Genomic DNA, 20115 nt, shown 5'->3' on the forward strand with positions numbered 1-20115 from the left:
GTTTCGATCTAAGTTTTTATTTTTTTTAAATTGATTTAATTAGGTTTCTTCGACTGGTACTTGGTATACTTTCCAAACAGTATCATAGATACGTCGATTCATAATTCTTTTTATTTTTTCCTCTTAATTTTTTTTTTTTTGTAAAATTGTTTGTTGTTTACAAATTAAGTCCCGACACAGGACACTATCATGAAAAGATACCGTCAATTATGATTATTTTATATTTAATAAATTTTTTTATTTTTATATATATTTTCTTGAGTCAATTCAATACCAATATTTTTAAAATTGAACAACTTGATCTTCCTTTAATCTAGAATCAAATTTATTATTTATATATATGATATTTATATTAAAATTAACTTTTTTATTCACTATTTCTAAAATTACTTTTAAACCAATTCTTACAATATTATTCAATTTCATTTAAATTAATTACTTTTAATTTTATAAAAAATATAAAATAATAATAGATTAGTTCTAAATACTTACCTTTTTTAAATAAAGTTAAATTTATTTAATAAATATAATAATATTTATCCAATAAATAACAAAGAATTATCTCACTTAAAATTAAATTAAATTGAATATAAATTAAATATTTATTTGGTCAAATATTAAAATTTCAAATTAAAATAATTAAAAAATCAATTTTTATCACATAATTAAAAAATAAAATTTACGATAATTTAAATAGTTAATATCTATAAATTAATTTTAATTGTTATTGTTAAAATATAAAGTAATTTAATATGTAATTACCGTAATTATTTTAATTTCACACATCAAAAAATTTATTTTAATAAAAATAGTATTATAACATTTTGTTTTAATACCTAATTTCCTCCTTTAATTTTAGTGAAATTCTCAAAAAGAACCATAGTTTTTTATTTGTCCAATTTAATCCTCTAGATTTAAAAAAAAAATCCGATTAAGACTAAGTTACTAACGTAGTTAGAGTAACTAACAGAATAGTGAATAGGACTACATATATGGCACATTTTAAGACAACTAGGAAATTAATATTTATTTGATTGGGAAAGTGTTTTCTGTTAAAGTGAAAAACGTATAAAAGGCAAGGATTAAAAAATCATCGTGCTTAGTGGAAGAAGAAAGCGATTAGGGTTTTGTCGTTCGTGAAGATTTTCTGCTATCGTGGTGGAAAATGCGCTAATTTATTCTTCCTTTCTTTGATTTTTCCTTCTAATTTGGTCGTCGACTTTATGTGGTCCTCTAATTTCATCATGTGATAGTGATTGTAGAGATTGGGTTTCTTCGTTGAGGGTAGAGCATCGTTTTGCGATATTGCCTCGTTATAATTTAGAAGGTTTTGTGCATTGGTGGTGAAAGGTGCACTTTTAGTTTTTCATTGTTCGATTTTGGGTTTCTTTAGGAGTTCTCATTCTTGATATGTGTGTTGCCTACTGTTGTTGTGTCACTATTTATGCGTTTTGTTTATTCGTGCTTTGTCAGGTTGTCGGTAGTGGATTGTATTATTGCTTAAGGCCAACCACACACTTATTTTTGGTTTAATTGTGGTCCTCCATTTATACATTTTGTCTTATTGATTTGGGGGACATGGGTTGTAATATGTCTTAATTTTGTGGACATGTATATTTGACAGGGTAACTATTGTTTGTGTATATGTAGGTTCAAATGTCAAACGATGTATTTGAAATGGTGGTCCACCATGGTGGCCATTTTTTTAAAAATGGGGCATTGTAATATATTAGGGATACAAGTATATGGTCGTGTGACCCAGATAGATGGAGTTACGTTGAGGTAGTAGATATAGTTAAGCCAATTGGATATGAAGATATTAAAGAAGTATGGTATGCTATAGGTCTGGCTTTTTTTTTGGGTAAAAAGTTCCACCTATTGTGCGATGATACTGGTGCAATGGACATGGTCCATTTTGGCAAGTGATGGGGTCAAGTCCATTTATTTGTTGTACACACAATATCTACAGCTGAGATTGTTGAAATGTTGAAGTATCTGGTGAAAGATAATGTTCAGAAGAATTGTGAGTGGGAAGGTCAAGGTGAGGGTGGGGTTGTTGCTGAGGTTGAGGGTGGGGTTGTTGATGTCGTTGATGTCCAGGTTGAAGGTCAAGTTCAGGGTGAGGTTGAAGGTCAAGTTCAAGGTGAGGTTAAAGGTCAAGTTTAGGGTGAGGTTGAGGGTGGGGTTGTTGTTGTGGTTGAGGGTGAAGTTCAGGGTCAGGTTAAGGGTGAGGGTGAGGGTGAAGGTGGGGTTGAAGGTAGGGTTTAGGGTGTCAATCAGGTTGATGTTGAGGTTAAGGTTCAGGCTGGTAAAAATGTTTGTGGTAATAGTTATGTAATGCAAGGTAGTGTGGAGGTGGAAGTCCCTCATGAAGAACATGATGATGTTAGTGTGCCTTGTGGGAGTGCCTCCCGAAAGAGGAAAAAAGGGAAGTCCAAGGTTGGTTTTGACAGAGAAATAATGGATGAAGAGGATGAGGAAGTTAGTCATGATGATTTAGGTTGGTCTAATGGTGAGTGGGAGTCAGAAGAGTTCGGCAGTGTCTGTGATAGTGATTTAGAGGATGATAGACAAAGTTATGGGAATTTTCCAACCTTTACCATGCCAAAAAGCATGGCTGATTATGAATGGGAGGTTAGAACATATTTTGGAAACAAGGTTCAATTCATAGATGCAATTAGAACATATAGCGTGCATAATGGAAGAAGATTGAAGATTACAAAGAACAATAGGAAAAGGATTAATGTGAAATGCTTTGGGGCAAAAGGAAAATGTAATTGGTTTGCTTATTGTGAGTATATGGCCCCAATTAAGACATGACAACTACGAAAAATTTATAATAACCACAAATGCAGCAAAGAATTCAATGTTGGTTTAATCACTTCTAAATTGTTAAGTGGGAAGATTGGAAACTCAATAATTGAAAATCCAAATATGAAACCAATTGATATACACAATAAGGTAATTAGGAAGTGGAATGTAGAAGTGTCTAATAATATAATTAGGAGGGCAAAAGCATTAGCAGTTAAATATATTGATGGTTCATGGAAAGAACAATTTAAAAGGATTTATGACTATGAACATGAGATCATAAGATCAAATCCTAGATTTACTGCCAAGATTAAGGTTGAAGAAAATAATGGACAACCTATATTCATGAGATTGTACATTTGTTTGAAGGCATGCAAAGACAATTTTAGTTGTTGTCGTCCTATTATTTGATTAGATGGATGTTTTCTAAAAGGTAAATATAAAGATGAATTGTTGGTAGCCATAGGAAGGGATGATAATGACCACATAATGCCAATAACATGGGTTTTTGTTGAAGTAGAAAGTAAGGAAACCTACACTTGGTTCATGGATTTGTTGATTGAGGATCCTAGTGTACCACACGTTCTTGGTTTATGTCCACTCATCTCAGACTAGTAGAAGGTACTTTTTGCAAACCATTTAAATTTGTTTATAGCCATGATTGGCATTCAGTAGTGTACTAATTGTTGTATAGGGTCTCGTGCAAGCTATAGAGACACTTCTTGCTATAGCTAGTAACAAATTTTGTGTTCGCCATCTGTATGCTAACTTTAGGAAGAGATTTCCTGGTGCAAATATGATGCGGTTGATGTGGAAGGCAACTAAATGCACTTACCCATAGGCATGGGAAAAAGAAATGAAGGTCAAAGACAAACGATGAGGCATTCAAATATCTTATTCAAATTCCCCCAAGGCAAGTTTCAGTTGTTGCTATATTTGCTAACTTAAATTTTGTGCTGCCCAATTATGTTTTGATAAATACATGTCAATTTCTTTCAACAGGTATTGGTCAAGATCAAGGTTTAATCAAACAACTTTGTGTGAGACAATGATGAATAACATGAGTAAAGCATTCAATAGTCTTATTGTTACATCAAGGAGTAAGCCCATAATAACAATGCTTGAGGAAATTCGAACATACATCATGCGAAGATGGGCTAAGAATAGATTAAAGATAAGTACATATGAAGGTTCTATTTATCCAAAAATATTGGCCAAATTTAAAGAAGAAGCTAAAAATTCACGACACTAACTTCTAAGGTACTTCAATAATCATTGAACTTATTCCATTATTGCTAACATACTAGGTGATTAATTATACCCTCACCACATATAATAGTTGGTCTATAAATAAGATCTTTGAAGTGAGGCACACATCACACATTGGAGAGAAATTTGTTGTCAACATAGATAATGGTGGATATAGTTGCAAGAAATAGGGACTGATTGGGATACCGTGTTCACATGTTGTAGCAGCCATGAAGTTTCTTAACTTGGATGGTGCAGACTACATCCGTGTTTGCTCAGGAAATCAACATATGAGGAAATTTACTCCTCCATCATCTACCATGTTAATGGTTTGCATATGTGGGAAAAAACTGGTTTTGTTGATATATTGCCTCCAAATAAAAGGGCCTTACCTAGAAGACCAAAGAAGAATAGAAGACTTGAAGCATGGGATATAAAGAAGAACTATAAAGAGTTAAGTAAATGTGGAATTTATAAGGAATTGGGTCATAACAGAAAACAATGCCCACAACTTCCAAAGTTAACAACACCTTCTCATGTTGTTAAACAAATACTTCAGTGACACCAACACCTATAGAAAGTGAGATGAATGGACCATCATCCATTAGACTAACACAACAAACAACTGACTCTGACAATGGATCATAACCAACACCAGTTCAGACTACACAAGCTTCTCAAGCATCCATACCACCTCAACCAATTCCCATTCAACATCCCCCAAACCCAAGATGAGGCACATCCATCATAAGGCATAAATTACAAACCATAAGAGATCATGTGTGGAAACTATGAATTTAGTTATATGTAGTTATTGTTTAACCTACAAGTTTGATGGACATGTATTTTGTTAATGTAGTTGGTAGGCTTTTGGAATGTATGCTGAATGTTGCATCTTTTTAGGACAACTAATATATTCTGTTTCAATTCCTGAACACTTTTTATATGTGAATGGAAGTTAGTGCCATGGTGCTTGAAAGTCTTATTTAAACTCTATGTTGTTTGATAGGATCAATGAATAATGGTGCTTGAAAGACTGATTTTAGCTTATGTCCTTTTCTTGCAGGACTACAGAGCATTGTTCATTCCTTCATATGATTCTAGACTTGTTAAGTTACTGCATGTGGAGAATAAGACTAGCATGTCAAATGAAAACTAAAATCTGCATGATTTCAATTTTTTGTTAATTAGATAAAAAAAAATCAGTATTTGGATTTCTATGTGAACGTGTATGAACAAATACTAAAGTTGCACTCCTGCATCGTTTTGATTTTTATTCCCAAGTTAATTCCATAATCCACAATATAGGAAAACTTGAATTTTTGTTTGAACTTGTTCCACAAGGATTGTAAAAAAATTTGTCTGTATGAACCAATATTATGTATACATAAGTTGATCAATCGTTTAGACTAACAAGCACGATCTTCCTTTCATATTATGAATTGATATATTCATTTTTTTAGTCTAAAAGGCGAGAAGGATGTTTAAAGATAATGCCTATAATGTATTCTTTTCAAATATATAATGTAAGACTTCATCATCCAAAATTTGAAAATTCTTTTCAAAGATATTGTCCATAATGTATTCTTTTCTGCATACACGCTCATATTACAGGACTTAAATTTTGCATAATGTATTCAACACCTACAATATTCAGCACCTACACAATCACTACAACAAATTCATATAACCCATTCTTTCTTCATGGAATTCTCACTACCATTGACAGTAGAATCACATTCATTATACCAAAAATAGAAACCAACCCTATCAACAAAATAATCTACTTCTATAAAACCTTAAGATCTTTCTCTAATTTACATATCTTCTTCCTCTATCTCAAAATAGTAGAATCCCTTTGGTCACCAACATCTTCAATGCACCATTTGAAGTAATTTCATCCAACAAAATATAAGCTTCCACTCTTTTTTTCAAACAAAAAAACATAACCTTAGGTTACGAAAATGGTAAAACAAACCAAACGAATAAACAAAACAAATTTTTCATTAACGTTACCTTATAGTTGGGACAACCCCAAAATTGTTTTCCCCCATTCTTTACCGTTCTTGTCATTCTCAACACTACAAAATCTTCGCAATTACAAATTGGGGTTATTGCAAAACACCTTGACCCAGATCCACCAGAGGGAATGCTATGAGTTTGAATCACTGAGGCATTGCATGAATAAGATGAAGATGGAGGAGACCTAGCCATTCAAATGAATTAGGGCAACGTTCAATTTTTTCCTTCATAAAGGGATGACACGTCACCTCCACGATTTCCACTAATCATTCAAATAGGTGTCAAATTTTTCATACACATTGTGCCATCTCAACAAAATCTAAATGGCGTTTACATTAAATTAACGAAGAGGACCAACTAAAACATTTTTAAAATACTAGAGGACTAAATTGGACAAATGAAAAAGTAGGCGTTTTTTTTAGAATTCCACTAAAACTATAGGACGAAATTAGGTATTAAGCCTAACATTTATATAAATAATAAATTTGATCTCAATTTGGATAAGCAATACTGCTCCATTTAAAAAAAATGACTGAATTAAATCCAAAAACAACATATAAGAACTCAAATGAATACAAGACAATGATACTTGGTATGTGGTACCACCACTTGGCATGTCACATGACAATGACAATGCCACATGGCACGCCATGCACCTGACATGTGGACAAAAAATTTAAAAGCTAAATTAAACAAAATTAAAATAAAATTACAATCTGACATGTGACATGTCTTTCATGTCGTTAGTACAACACTAATGAAAATGACCTAATCGAATTAACTTTTCAAAAATTAAAATTTGATTGAAACAAAAACAAAGTAGGGACCTACTTACAACTTTTAAACCAAAATTAGGATGAAATGAGTAATTAAACCTAAATAAATACTTCGAAATATTTATGACCAAATTACACCTTTTTATTTTTCGCTTTCACTTCATACTCTTTCTTTTTAAGTTATTAGAGAAATATCTCTTTGTTATTTTAACTATTTTACTCTCCTACCTTATATAAATTGTTGGCACAAGCAAGTTTTTAGCAAAGAATTGATAAAGCCATGTGCAAGAAGATCATAGGTGTTTGATGAAGATTGATGAAGATCCACTTGAAGATTAAGTTTTAGTGTGCTAAATATGAAAATAACATGTTAAATGTAATGTTTTAGTGTTAATTTGAAAAAAAATAAAATTTGAAAAACTAATTATTAATTTTTAACATTTTTATTAAAATATGTTATTTTAATTTATTCATTTTAATATTTTTTATAAAATAAATCTAACTCATCTAATTATAGTTGTCAAAAGGATGTGATTAATATGGCTAATTAAAGAATATTTCAAGGCAGGAATCATTCAGTCAAGTTACAGTCCCTTTACAAGCCTAATTGTGGTTGTGGATAAAAGGATGGTTCTTGGCGGTTTTCCATGGATTATAGAGAATTGAATAGGAATACTATCAAAAACAAGTTTCATATTTCGTTGGTGGAGGATTTGTACAAGACTGCTTTTCAAACACATGGGGAACATTACGAGTAGGTAGTAATGCCCTTTGGTCTCACAAAACAAAACTCTTGCAACATTCCAAGGTTTAATGAATAAGGTGTTAAAGAATTTCCTAAGACAATTCTTACTAGTTTTTTTCATGATATATTGGTGTATAGCAAGAGACTTTATGACCATGTAAAGCATCTCAAGTTGGTGTTAATGACATTGAGAGATTACTATCAGTTTACCTGAAAAAGTAAGTCCTTCTTTGATGTGATTAAAGTAGAGTATTTGCGTTACTTTATTGACCCTCAAAAGGTAGAAGCAATGTGTAATTGGCCATTACCTCAAACATTCAAGCAGTTAAGGAGCTTCTTGGGACTTGTGGGCTATTATAGGCGATTTATTAAAGATTATGTAATTATTGCTAAACCTTTAACTGATATGCTGAAAAAGGAAGGCTTTAAATGGTCAAAAAAGGCTAAGCTAGCATTCAAGAACCTGACGGAATTGCTTAGTAGTACCACTATTTTGGCACTTCTCAATTTTAGCAAAGAATTTATGGTTGAGGTGGGGAAGGAATAAGAGTTGTGCTCATGCAATAGACACTATGAACATATGCCATGTAATGACTAGTTATAGTCTTTGCGGTCCAAGAGTGGTGCCATTCTTTTTTCAATAAGCACCTCACTATGAGGACTGGTCATTACAACCTCAAATACTTACTTGATCAACGATTGATGACAAAATTGGTTAGCTAAGTTGATGGAGTTTGATTTTACAATAAAGCATAAGAAGGGAGATGAAAACATGGTTATTAATGTTTTGTCTAGGCATGATATATTTGCATGTAATCTGGTGACACATCAAGCACAATTTAGGTGGTTGGAGAGAATTCAATTATCCTAGACAAATGATATGAATATACAAAAATTAATTCAAGATTTGAAAAATGATGTAGCTTCCCACAAAAACTATGTGTGGCAACGTGAGGACTTGCAAAGGAAGGGGAAATTGGTGATGAGTAATGACTCAACACTACGAATAGAGATGTTGCATTGGTACACAATTCACTCATTGGTGGACATTCTGGGGAAGGTGTTATTTGAAGAGGATCAAAGTTATGATTTATTGGAGATGATTATGAAATGATGTTAAGAAGTTTGTCCAAGAATGCACAAAATGCCAACAATGTAAGTATGATCCTTCGGCCTCTCCAAGATTGTTGCAACCCCTTACCCATCCCTGGTTAGATATGGCAACACATTATAATGGATTTAGTTGAAGGGTTACTCAATTTAGGAGGAAAACAAGTATTTTTTGATGGTAGACAAGTTGCGTGAAGTTGTCTATTTCATGGCTTTAACTCATTGTATACAACTATCAATGTAACTCAAACATGTGATGGTGACGCTCTGTCGCGGGATTAGCCGGATGTCCACTCCAATTGGTGTTCCACCGATCAAATCACGTGGAAACCTTTGAAACACGACGGAAGACTAAAAATAACCAAGCTCTGTTTATGGAACTTGGGATCTCATCAGTGAGGCCACTCTAGGGTTTACTCTCGATGAAGGTGAGCTAAGACAAAAGAGGGTTAAAACCACACTCTCATTTATAAAACTTGTCTTATACAAAAAAGGAGCATGCCTTTTATAGAGAAGGAGAAAGGCAACTCTAAACCCTAACGAAGGATACAAAGAACTAAGTGTTAATTTGTGTACAAGGGAATGAAAAATGTGAATTATAACCTCAGATAGCACACGTGAAGGTAGTGACATGAAACCCATAGATGGACGACGTGATGCAAGGAAACCTAGTAGAGGTATTTTTCATGGGAAAGGGAAGATGATGGAAACCTAGGTTTGACGTGCAAGTGATACAACAAGCATCCGTGCTCCAATAGATTAATTGGGCTACAAATCAAAAATAAATGTTAGCCCAAAATCCACAATGTTGCTGGAAACAACTTCCATACATGATGGTGTTAAATGACTTAGGTTGTATCAATGAGAGCCCATTCCAATATTGATGCACTACAGTAAAATGAAGGAAGAAATTGGAATGCGGGTTGCATATGGCTGAAAGGATTTGGGCTTCTCAACCCAAATACTTGAGGCAATTGGACTTTGATTTGGTGTGCTAGCAATATTTATGCTCTTTGGGCTGTACATTAAAAAAAGGCCAATTAAGTTGTAAGGAAAGAAAAACATGTATTTATTTAAAAACAAAGATAAACTAAATGGGTCAGGCCATTGGCCCAAGCCATAAGCCTTGGGGTGGATTCATCAACATGTCTTGATAATGTTTTTAAACTCCATGGAAACCCAAGTACCATCACTAATGATAGTGACACCATCTTCCTTAGCCAATTTTGGCAAGGATTTATCTTTACAGATAGTGTACGCTCAGTTGTCTTCTAGTTACAATCCTTAAACGGATGGCCAAACTAAAATCGTGAATAGGTGTTTACAAACGTATCTAAGATGCATGTGATCTAATTCCCCCAACATGTGTTCGAAGTGATTATCATTGGCTAAGTGGTAGCACAACGCATCCTATCATACAACCATGCAAGCTACTCCATTTGAGATAGTGGATGGACAACAACCCTATACACCTCTCATACCTTCTAGGAGCATTGAAATTTGAGTTGGTGATCAAAGTTTAGCTAAAAAGAGAGGACATGTTAAAGGTAATTAAGTTTTATCTGAAACAAGCCTAAAAAAGGATGAATCAAGTTGTTGATAAGAAAAGAAGTGATAGGAATACAATGAGGGTGATGTTTTATTTTTAATTTCAGAGTTCAATACATGCGTTACATATTTTTATTTTATTTTATTTTATTGTAAATTATAAACATAAAAATATATGTTTTATATTTTGAACTTAGTTTTACAAATATATTAAGCATAAAAATTATTTAAATCATATACTTTTATTTTATTTTTAAACTATAAATATATTAAGTAAATTCTGTATTTTCAATTTGTTTTATCATAGGAAATTAAGATGAGTATACCTAATCAAGCTATTGAACAAAAAGATGAAACAAAACCTCTTTGGAGATATGCTTCAAAGACAACAAGAAAAATTCCTAGTGGTGAAAATGATATGTTCAAGTGTAGTTTGCGTGATTTTGAACTTAATGGATCTTATCCTCAAGTGAGAGCTCATCTCTTAAAAATTAAGGGAGAAGGTGTTAGAATTTGTCCAAAAGTGAATTCGTCAAAACTTGTTGAGTTTAAAAGATTAGATAATGAAGCAACTTTGAAAATAAAAAATTCAAAAAAGAAAAAGGTTTCTCTACCACCTGTATATGAGGAAAGAAAGCGACAAAGTAGTGGTGTTCACCAAAAACTCAAAGGTCCTCTAGAAGCTTCTTTCAACATTCAAGCTAGAGATTATCTTGATTGCGAAATTGCAAGGATGTTTTATTCTTCAGGATTAGCATTTCATCTCGTAAGAAGTCCTTATTATAGGGTGCATTTTCTTACGTTGTCAATACTTCTAACCTTATTGGATATGTACCACCAACATATAATAAATTGAGAGGTCCTTTACTTAAGAAAGAAAGAATTCATGTAGAAAATTTTCTGCAACTGATAAAGATATTATATATCTCCTGCTTTTATTTATATTGATAGAGATATCATATATTTGATTCTCTTTTATTATTATCAAATATTCTTCTTTATTTGGTTTTACTTTTCCCTTTATATGATGAGACATTGTACTCTATATATTGAATAAAGGTTCTAATAAATCAAGAAGCAAGCAAGCTCTTTTTGAGTAGTTTTTCACTAAACTTTTCTTGGGTGTTTTTGTATGCTGTCTTTCTTCTTTCTCTCATGGCTTATACATATCTGACATGGTATCAGATTTAAATCGTCTTCCACATTTTTTTCCTTTCTTGCTGATTTCCTGTCATGGCCAACCCTACACTATCCTCTAGTTCTCCCACAAATCTTGTGCCCCCTAACCCATGTTCTGATCATCTCACTACTCCCGCCCATCCCCTATTTTTTCACCCCGGTGAGAATCCTGCTCTTGTTTTGGTGTCGCCTCTTCTTTTCGATAACAATTATTCGCAATGGCGACATGATATGCTCGTTGCGTTGGAAACCAAAAACAAGGACTGTTTTGTTATCGACACCCTTCCATGTCCACCCTTTAATGATCCCTTGTATGAAGCTTGGAAACGTTGTACCAAGATGGTAATTTTGTGGCTCACTCGCTCAATGATGCCCGCCATTAAATAATCTGTTATGTGGATGGAGTTTGCTCTGATATATATGAACCGATCTTCTTCAATGGTTCTCTTATGGGGATAAATTCTGCATTGCTGATTTACAAGAGGAAATTCAGAATTGTCGATAAGGTGATTCCACCATTTCTCAATATTACACACGCCTTCAAATCCTCTGGAAAGAACTCTTTTTGTATCGCACGATTCTTGTTTGTACTTGTGCTTCTCCTTGCACATGTGGCTTGATTTCCATGATTCAGAAAGAGCGTGATGATGATTGTGTCATCAAATTTCTTCATGGCCTGAATGATGAATTCTTTCAGGTTCGGTCCCAAATTATGCTTATAGAGCCTATGCCTACTCTGGTGAAAACTTTCTCTTTGATTCTTCAACAAGAACATGAATTTAAGGCTACTTTTCATTCTAATTCTCAAGATTCTACGGCCAATCTTGCCTTTCACGAGGGACATGGTAAAAAATTTCCTGGTGATTTCTGTAGCAATCGTGGATGAGGACACTTTCCTCGGTCTGGTGACCGCAATCCTAGATATTGTGACCATTGTTACCGAACCAACCATACCTATGATTCTTGTTGGATTAAGCATGGTGTGCCTCAAGGCTGTAACCTACACACTAAAGTCCAACCTCCTCCTTCCAAGCCCTCTACTCATGCTAGTATGGTTGATATTGTCTCCTCTACTGCCAATCTTGGTGCCGGGAATGATGACAAAGCTAGAGCTCAGTTTTGTTTCTCTAGATAGCAGTATGAAGCTCTTCTCGCCTTGATTCAGTAGTCTGACAATGCTTCTTCTTCCACAGCTATTGTTGTTCATCAATGTACTACGAAACCCATAGGTTTTGTTTTTCCCTTTTCTTGGATTTTAGATAGTGGTGCTACTGACCATATTTGTCATTTTAAATCTTTATTTCAAAATCTCAAACCTATTTCTCCTATTTCTATACAATTACTCAACCAAAACTCTATCATTGCTAAATTCTCGGGTACCATTGTCTTGGGCAATCTTATCCTTCACAACACTCTTTTTGTTCCCGAATTTTCAGTTCAACTCATCTTTATTCCTAAATTGCTTAATTCTACTAATTTTCTTATGGTTTTCTCCCAAAATACTTATCTTATTGTGCAGACAGATACCTTCCAGACAATTGGAGTAGCTAGGAAACATCAAGGCATGTTTTATCTCTTAGATAGTTCTCAAGACAGACGTAACTTGAGTATATCTGACACAAATATTTCTTTACCACATTTTGCTCTCATTAATAATGTTAGTCCTTGTAACTTGTGGCATATGAAACTTGGTCATCCATCTAATAAAATTTTACAACTTCTTGTTTCTGATCATTCTGATATTTTTTTCTCCTTCTATTATTCCTTGTGATGTTTGTGCTTTTGCCAAACAAAAATGTCTGAAATATTCTTCTAGCACGAGTAAATCTCTTCATTTTTTTGAACTTATCCATGTTGATATTTGGGGCCCGATTTTCGTCTCTTCCATTGATGGATACAAGTATTTTTTGACTATAGTTAATGATTATAGTAGATTTACTTGGATTTTTTTCTTAAAAATAAAACTAAAGTCAGATCTTTTCTTCAAGACTTTATTAATTTGACAGAAAATCAATTTTCTTGCAAGCTTAAGAAAATACGTTCCGATAATGGCAAAGAGTTTCTTCTTAATGATTTTTATAATACCAATGGTATTTTTCATGAAACTTCTTGTGTTGTAATCCCTCAACAAAACATGATTGTTGAGAGGAAGCATCAACATCTTCTTAATGTGTGTCGTGCTTTTCTTTTTCAAGCAAAAATACCAAACATTTTATGGGCCTATTCCCTTAAATTGGTTGTTCATCTAATTAATAGGTTATCCACTCCTTTTCTCAGTAATCAATCTCCTTATGAATTGGTCTATTCTACTAAACCCGATTTTTCTAATCTAAAAGTTTTTTGTTGTTTGGCTTATGCTCGTACTGCCAATACTGGAAGAACTAAATTGGATTCTCGAAGCTTAAAATGTGTTTTCCTTGGTTATAAATCTACAACAAAGGGATATGTTTTGTATGATCTTCACTTCAAGTATATTTTTGTGACTAGGAATGTTATCTTTCATGAAAATATTTTTCCTTACTCATTCTCTTTGCCATCTGATAACTCTATTGCTTCCATTGATGATTCTCATCACTGTGATATTAGCATGTATGATTTTCCAGCTTTACCTGTTTCACATGCCACTGACCTTACTATGGACCTTATTACTATTATTGTTCTGATAATGCTGAAGTTACTGATCTTGATCTTAGAACATCTCATATAGTGAAAAACAAGCCTCGATACTTAAATCAATATTATTATGGTGCTGCTTCCACTTCATGCTCCACTTTCTTCACACCTTATCCAATGCATTCTTTTGTTTCTTATGATAATTTTTCTTCTAACCATATTGTTTTTTGTCATAATATTTCTGCCCAAGCTGAACCTTTCTCCTTTAAAGAAGCTGCTCAACATGGCTGCTAGAAACAAGCTATGGATGTTGAGTTACATGCTCTTGACAGAAACCAGACTTGGACTTTAGTTCCTCCTCCTTCTAGCATCAAGCCAATTGGTTGCCGCTGGGTTTACAAACTCAAACATAAACCAGATGGCACAGTTGATAGGTTTAAAGCATGATTGGTGGCTAAGGGTTTTACTCAAACCAAGAGGATTGATTATTTTGAAACTTTCTCTCCTGTTGTTAAACTTACTATTGTCTGTATCCTTTTAGCCTTGGCCACTGCTAGTGATTGGTTTATTCATCAATTGGATGTTGACAATGCTTTCCTCCATGAAGACTTACATGAAAAGATCTATATGAAGCCTCCACCTGGTGTTTCTCTTCCCGAACCAAATCTTGTTTGTAAGCTTAACAAGTCTCTATATGGTTTAAAACAAGCCAGTTATAATTGGAAGCAAAAATTAACTTCAGAGCTACTTCTTCTTGGTTACACACAAAGCTCTGCTAACCACTCTCTCTTTGTGAAGAAATATGCCTATGATATTACTACTGTATTGGTTAATGTTGATGATGTGGTTCTCACTGGCAATAGCATTGTTGAAATTACTGTTGTAAAAGCTCATCTTCGTTTTAGATTTCATATTCAAGATCTTGGCCCTATCAAGTATTTTTTGGGCCTTGAAGTTTCTCATTCTCTTGAAGGATTAGTTTTGAATCAAAGGAAATACTGTTTGGACCTCATTTCAGAGATAGGGATGCTTGGATGTAAACCTGCACCAACGCCATCTGATCCTTCTATCAAACTTCATGCCGACGAGGGAGCTCTTCTACAAGATCCTTCTTCCTTTGAGCGTCTGATTGGACGATTACTTTACTTAACTAACACCAGGCCTGATATTAGTTTTATTGTCCAACAACTCAGCCAGTTTATTTCTTCTCCGCGTGAACAACATTTGCAGTAGGCTTTACAGATCATTCGCTACTTGAAAAATGCTTGTGGATATGGACTTTTGTATAAATCCAACACCTCTTTTAAAATTCAAACATTTTCTGATTCTAATTGGGTAACATGTGCCACTACCCGATGCTCTATTTCTGGATATTGTGTTTTCTTAGGCACATCTTTGGTTGCTTGGAAGTCTAAGAAACAAACCACTATTTCACGGTCTTCTTCTGAGGCTGAGTATCATGCCTTGGCATCCTTGGCATGTGAGCTACAATGGATTCAATACCTTTTTCAGGATTTGCATTTTGTATTCCCCCTCCTTACACTACCTTTTGTGACAACAATTCTGCTATTCACATTGCCAAGACTACCACTTTTCATGAGAGAACCAAGCATATAGAACTTGATTGCCACATTATTCGACAAAAGCTTGTTGATGGTCTTATTCACCTTCTCCATGTTCCTTCTAGAAGTCAACTTGTTGATATGTTTACTAAGTCCTTACATCCTTCTACTTTCCAAGTTGCTACTTCCAAGTTGGGCCTTTACAATCTTCATGCCCACCTTGAGAAGGAGTGATAAAGATATTATATATCTCCTGCTTTTATTTATATTGATAAAGATATCATATATTTGATTTCTTTTATTATTATCAAATGTTCTTCTTTATTTGGTTTTACTTTTCCCTTTATATAATGAGACATTGTACTCTATATATTGAACAAAGGTTCTAATAAATCAAAAAGCAAGGAAGCTTTCTTTGAGTAGTTTTTCAACAAACTTTTCTTCGGTGTTTTTGTACGCAATCTTTCTTCTTTCTCCCATGGCTTATACATATCTAACAACAACCTATAAGAAATTCATGGAACCAGAAAGGTGTGACAATTGTTAGCGATGGGTGGACGACCCTCAAAGAAGACTTCTTATCAATTTTATGGCTATCAATGAGAGTGGACAAATATTTTTGATATCAATAGATTGATCTCGTGAGATAAAGGATAAGGATTTCATTGCCAAACACATGAGAGATGTAATTATGGAAGTTGGACCAAAAAATGTTGAACAAATTATAACTAACAATTCAATAGTATGTAAGACAACATATATGATCATAGAATCAAAATTTTCTTCAATCTATTGGACTCCTTGTGTAGTGCACACCTTGAATCTTGCATTGAAAAATATTTGTGCAGCAAAAAGTATAGAAAGAAATAGTGATCTTTATCAAGAATTTTCTTAGATCTCATAAATTGTTGATGATGCTACATTTATTAAGAACTTCATTATGGGGCATGTAACATCCCTATTGGAAATTACTTAATTAAATAAATAAATATAGAAATGAAATTCAAACGTCGCAATATTATAATTCCCAAATGCGGGAAAATTTAAAATAATATCCGGTGTGCCAAAAATTCAAATGAAATTAAAATGTAAAGTTATTACAAATCTGAAGTTCCAACAAAACAAATAAAACATGGTAAAATCCCTAGCTTGAGTCCCCAAGCTAGCCCTCTCTCCGTCGTCTATGCATCCACAACATCACTTGTATTATCATCTACTCCCGTGTAAAGAAATACACGATCATCGCCAAACACAAACAGAAAGGGTGAGCTTATAAAAATAAAAACAACATATAATATAACAAAATGTAAGCAATACACCCATCTTATTCATCCTAATTAGTTCTTGGCCAAGACCTTATCCACAAGGCTTTTCAACCTTCACAACACGCAAATGGTTAGCCTCGGATTAAGGGTTTATGATGCTCACACAAACCTGCCCGCTCGTGGTCCTACCTCTATGAACCTCCCCACTCGTAGTCCTACTCTACGAACCTCTCCGCTCGTAGTTCTGCTCTACGGATCTGTCCGCCCATAGTCCAACACACGTGATCCACCAGCTACGTACCTCCCCGCACGCAGCATCTCTCAAGTGTGAGCACAGAACATACGAACCTACCACGCTCGTATCCCCACACGAGAGTAACATGATATGAACCTACCCGCTCATATCATCACGTGTTCACCACCATCCATTAACCTACCCACTCATGGCACAACATCTCTTGATCCAAGTAGAGCATCACTGCTTAAAAGCAACAAACACAAGCCATAGTCTGCAGCATTATCGTCTGGCGTAGCCTAAGCGCCGCCAGGGGAAACCTATGCAGACTGCCTGGCAGAACAAGCCCCGTCACCAAATGCCAAGCTCCAGACAGACCCACTGTTTCAAGGTTTTTCGCCTAGCAGAACACCCCTTGCCGCTAGGCGCCACGCGGTGTAGGGACTCCCCTGGAGGTCCTATCGCCTGGCAGGCATCAGCAGGCTGCCAGACGCCATACCAGTAGCTCACTTCTGCTGGTTTTGGCACCCAAAACTGGTATGTTCTTCAATCTAGATTGCTCGAAAATTATATGGCACAATTGCTTGTCAGAACATGCGAACTTCCCGACCATCCCACCATCGATTAAATTACCTATAACTTATAATCATAGGTCCATGTATTCTCACCATTTAATTCACCGGGTTTTCAATCCATGTGTAATAGCTAAATCAAGCTTAAGGAAAATGGTTGATCCATCCAAATGGACTTACTCCAATCAAACAAAATAGACTTCAGTCACCATCCTAGACGCTATAAAACTTATACCAGAATAACTCCTTATCTCCACTGTCACTAAATTCCAGTCATCTCCAATTCTTATACTTAACCAAATTAATATATTCCTTCATCCTTCAACTATTATTAATTGTCTCATCAAAACATAAAATCATATAACCCACTATTTAAATTAAGTTACTCTCTTCTTCCACCATTCCCTTATATCATATTATTTATCCTCACTAAAGTTTCGTTACGGATTCGACATCAACTCATCTCAAGCCCACTCTTCTAATCAATACATTACTTATATCATCTCTAACACCCCTTGTTTTCCTTGTTTTTACCATCTAATCATAGTGAATTTTCTCTTAAGTCAGTTCACTAGCACCCTCTCTCGCAGTAACTGGCCAATTTCCCATCAGTTCTTGGGTAAACACCCAGGTTTACTGTACCCGTGAAGATCCCTTCCCATTTCTCACAGTTTTGTTATCTCAACATTGGAATACTCAAGCTTTCAATTCAATGTTTATATAATTATATACCAACTAATATCATATACTTACAATCAAATATCGGTAAGTCATTGAACCCATCAATTCAAATGAGTTATTAATTCTAGCATGAACTCTCCATGTTCACATCTCAACCAATAACTCCAAACACCCAATACTCGGAATATCATAGCATAACACAAACAAACAGACATAAAATTCTGACAGCAAGATCAACATATCATGAAATTCAACAAAAACACAATGAACCAACCATAAACATCATACATCGCCTGGCGGTTCCACCTCGCCGCCAGGCAGCTCGTGACAGAACCCAGAATCTGGGTTGGATCTGATGCATCGCCTAGCGGCACCATCATCACCACCAGGCGATTTCTGGGCGAAACCCTAAAAACCTCCAAAAATAGTGTGAAAAGAAGGGGTGTTTATGCAGTCATGGTCACAATCAGACGCTATACATTAGATACGATTAAAATCATATGAAAACAGCTTCCCTTACCTAGAATCCTTGCTCCAATTTTGAATTTGGTGTGTATCTCAATCCCAAAATCTCTCTTAGCCTTTACTCCCACTCCAACAATGATTTCCACTCCAATTCTTTCGTCCAACCAGCACAAAATACTCTGGAAAAGCTCTGCCTAACCCTCACACGAAAAATGCAACACTTTTGTCTTTAATTCCCTTCTCTCTCAAGGTTAATCCTCTCTTAATCACCCTTTAATCCATTAAAACGAAATTTAATTATAATTTGGCTTAATGATTATTCAATAATCATTAACATAATGTTTTCAGCCCCCTAGGCTGCCTCTCATGGCTGTTAGGGTTCCTAAACCCTTTCATATCCATGCCAAAAGAAAATTTGGCAAAAAGAGAGTTAATTCGTTCTTAGCAAGGTTTGAACCCACAACCCCTCAATTACAAATCAATGCACAACCAAATTAGCCAATACATGTTTCATGATAATTCCTATAATTATAGGATTACATTATCACGACTCACATTCAATCATATCATTAAAATAATATACTTAATAAAATATCATACAATTGGCAACATAGGACTCGAACTCAAGTCCTCTCACACAATCAAAGTACTAACACTTCGCATTAAATGCCTTAAAGGCCCCTACTACCTGCATTTATTAAATAATTATTTAATTAATTATTTAAATTTCCCGGACCTTACAGGGCACTCTATTAGATTATCAATGTTTAATAACTTCAATTCATTGAAGTTGCTTTTTATTGCTTCAACCATTATCATGCTCAAAAGATTTAGAAGTTTGAAAAGAGGACTCCAAGAGATGGTAATTAGTAATGAATGGTCTTATTACAAAGAGGATAATGTGGATAATGCACGAACAATGAAAGAAACTTTATTAAATGATAATTTGTGAATCAAGGTTGACTATATAATTTCTTTTACTGCACTTATTTATGATGTTCTTAGAAAAACGAATATGGATATGACTACTCTTCATTTAATGTATGAAATGTGGGATTCAATGATTGAAGATGTGAAGATCATATATCAACATGACATAAAGGCACAAGTTGAACATTCATCTTTTTTTTTTTTATTTTACATTAGGAAGCTAATATCTGGAATAAAAGACTGGTTGTGACCTTTGCTGTGAGCACATTTTCTCCATGATAATCTTGATCTTCACTACAGCGTTCCTGCATGATTCAACTGCTGCTTCGATGGTCTTTCAATCCAAGAATTTC

Source organism: Vigna unguiculata, chromosome 8 (assembly GCF_004118075.2).
Source record: "Vigna unguiculata cultivar IT97K-499-35 chromosome 8, ASM411807v1, whole genome shotgun sequence".
NCBI classification, from domain to species: domain Eukaryota; kingdom Viridiplantae; phylum Streptophyta; class Magnoliopsida; order Fabales; family Fabaceae; genus Vigna; species Vigna unguiculata.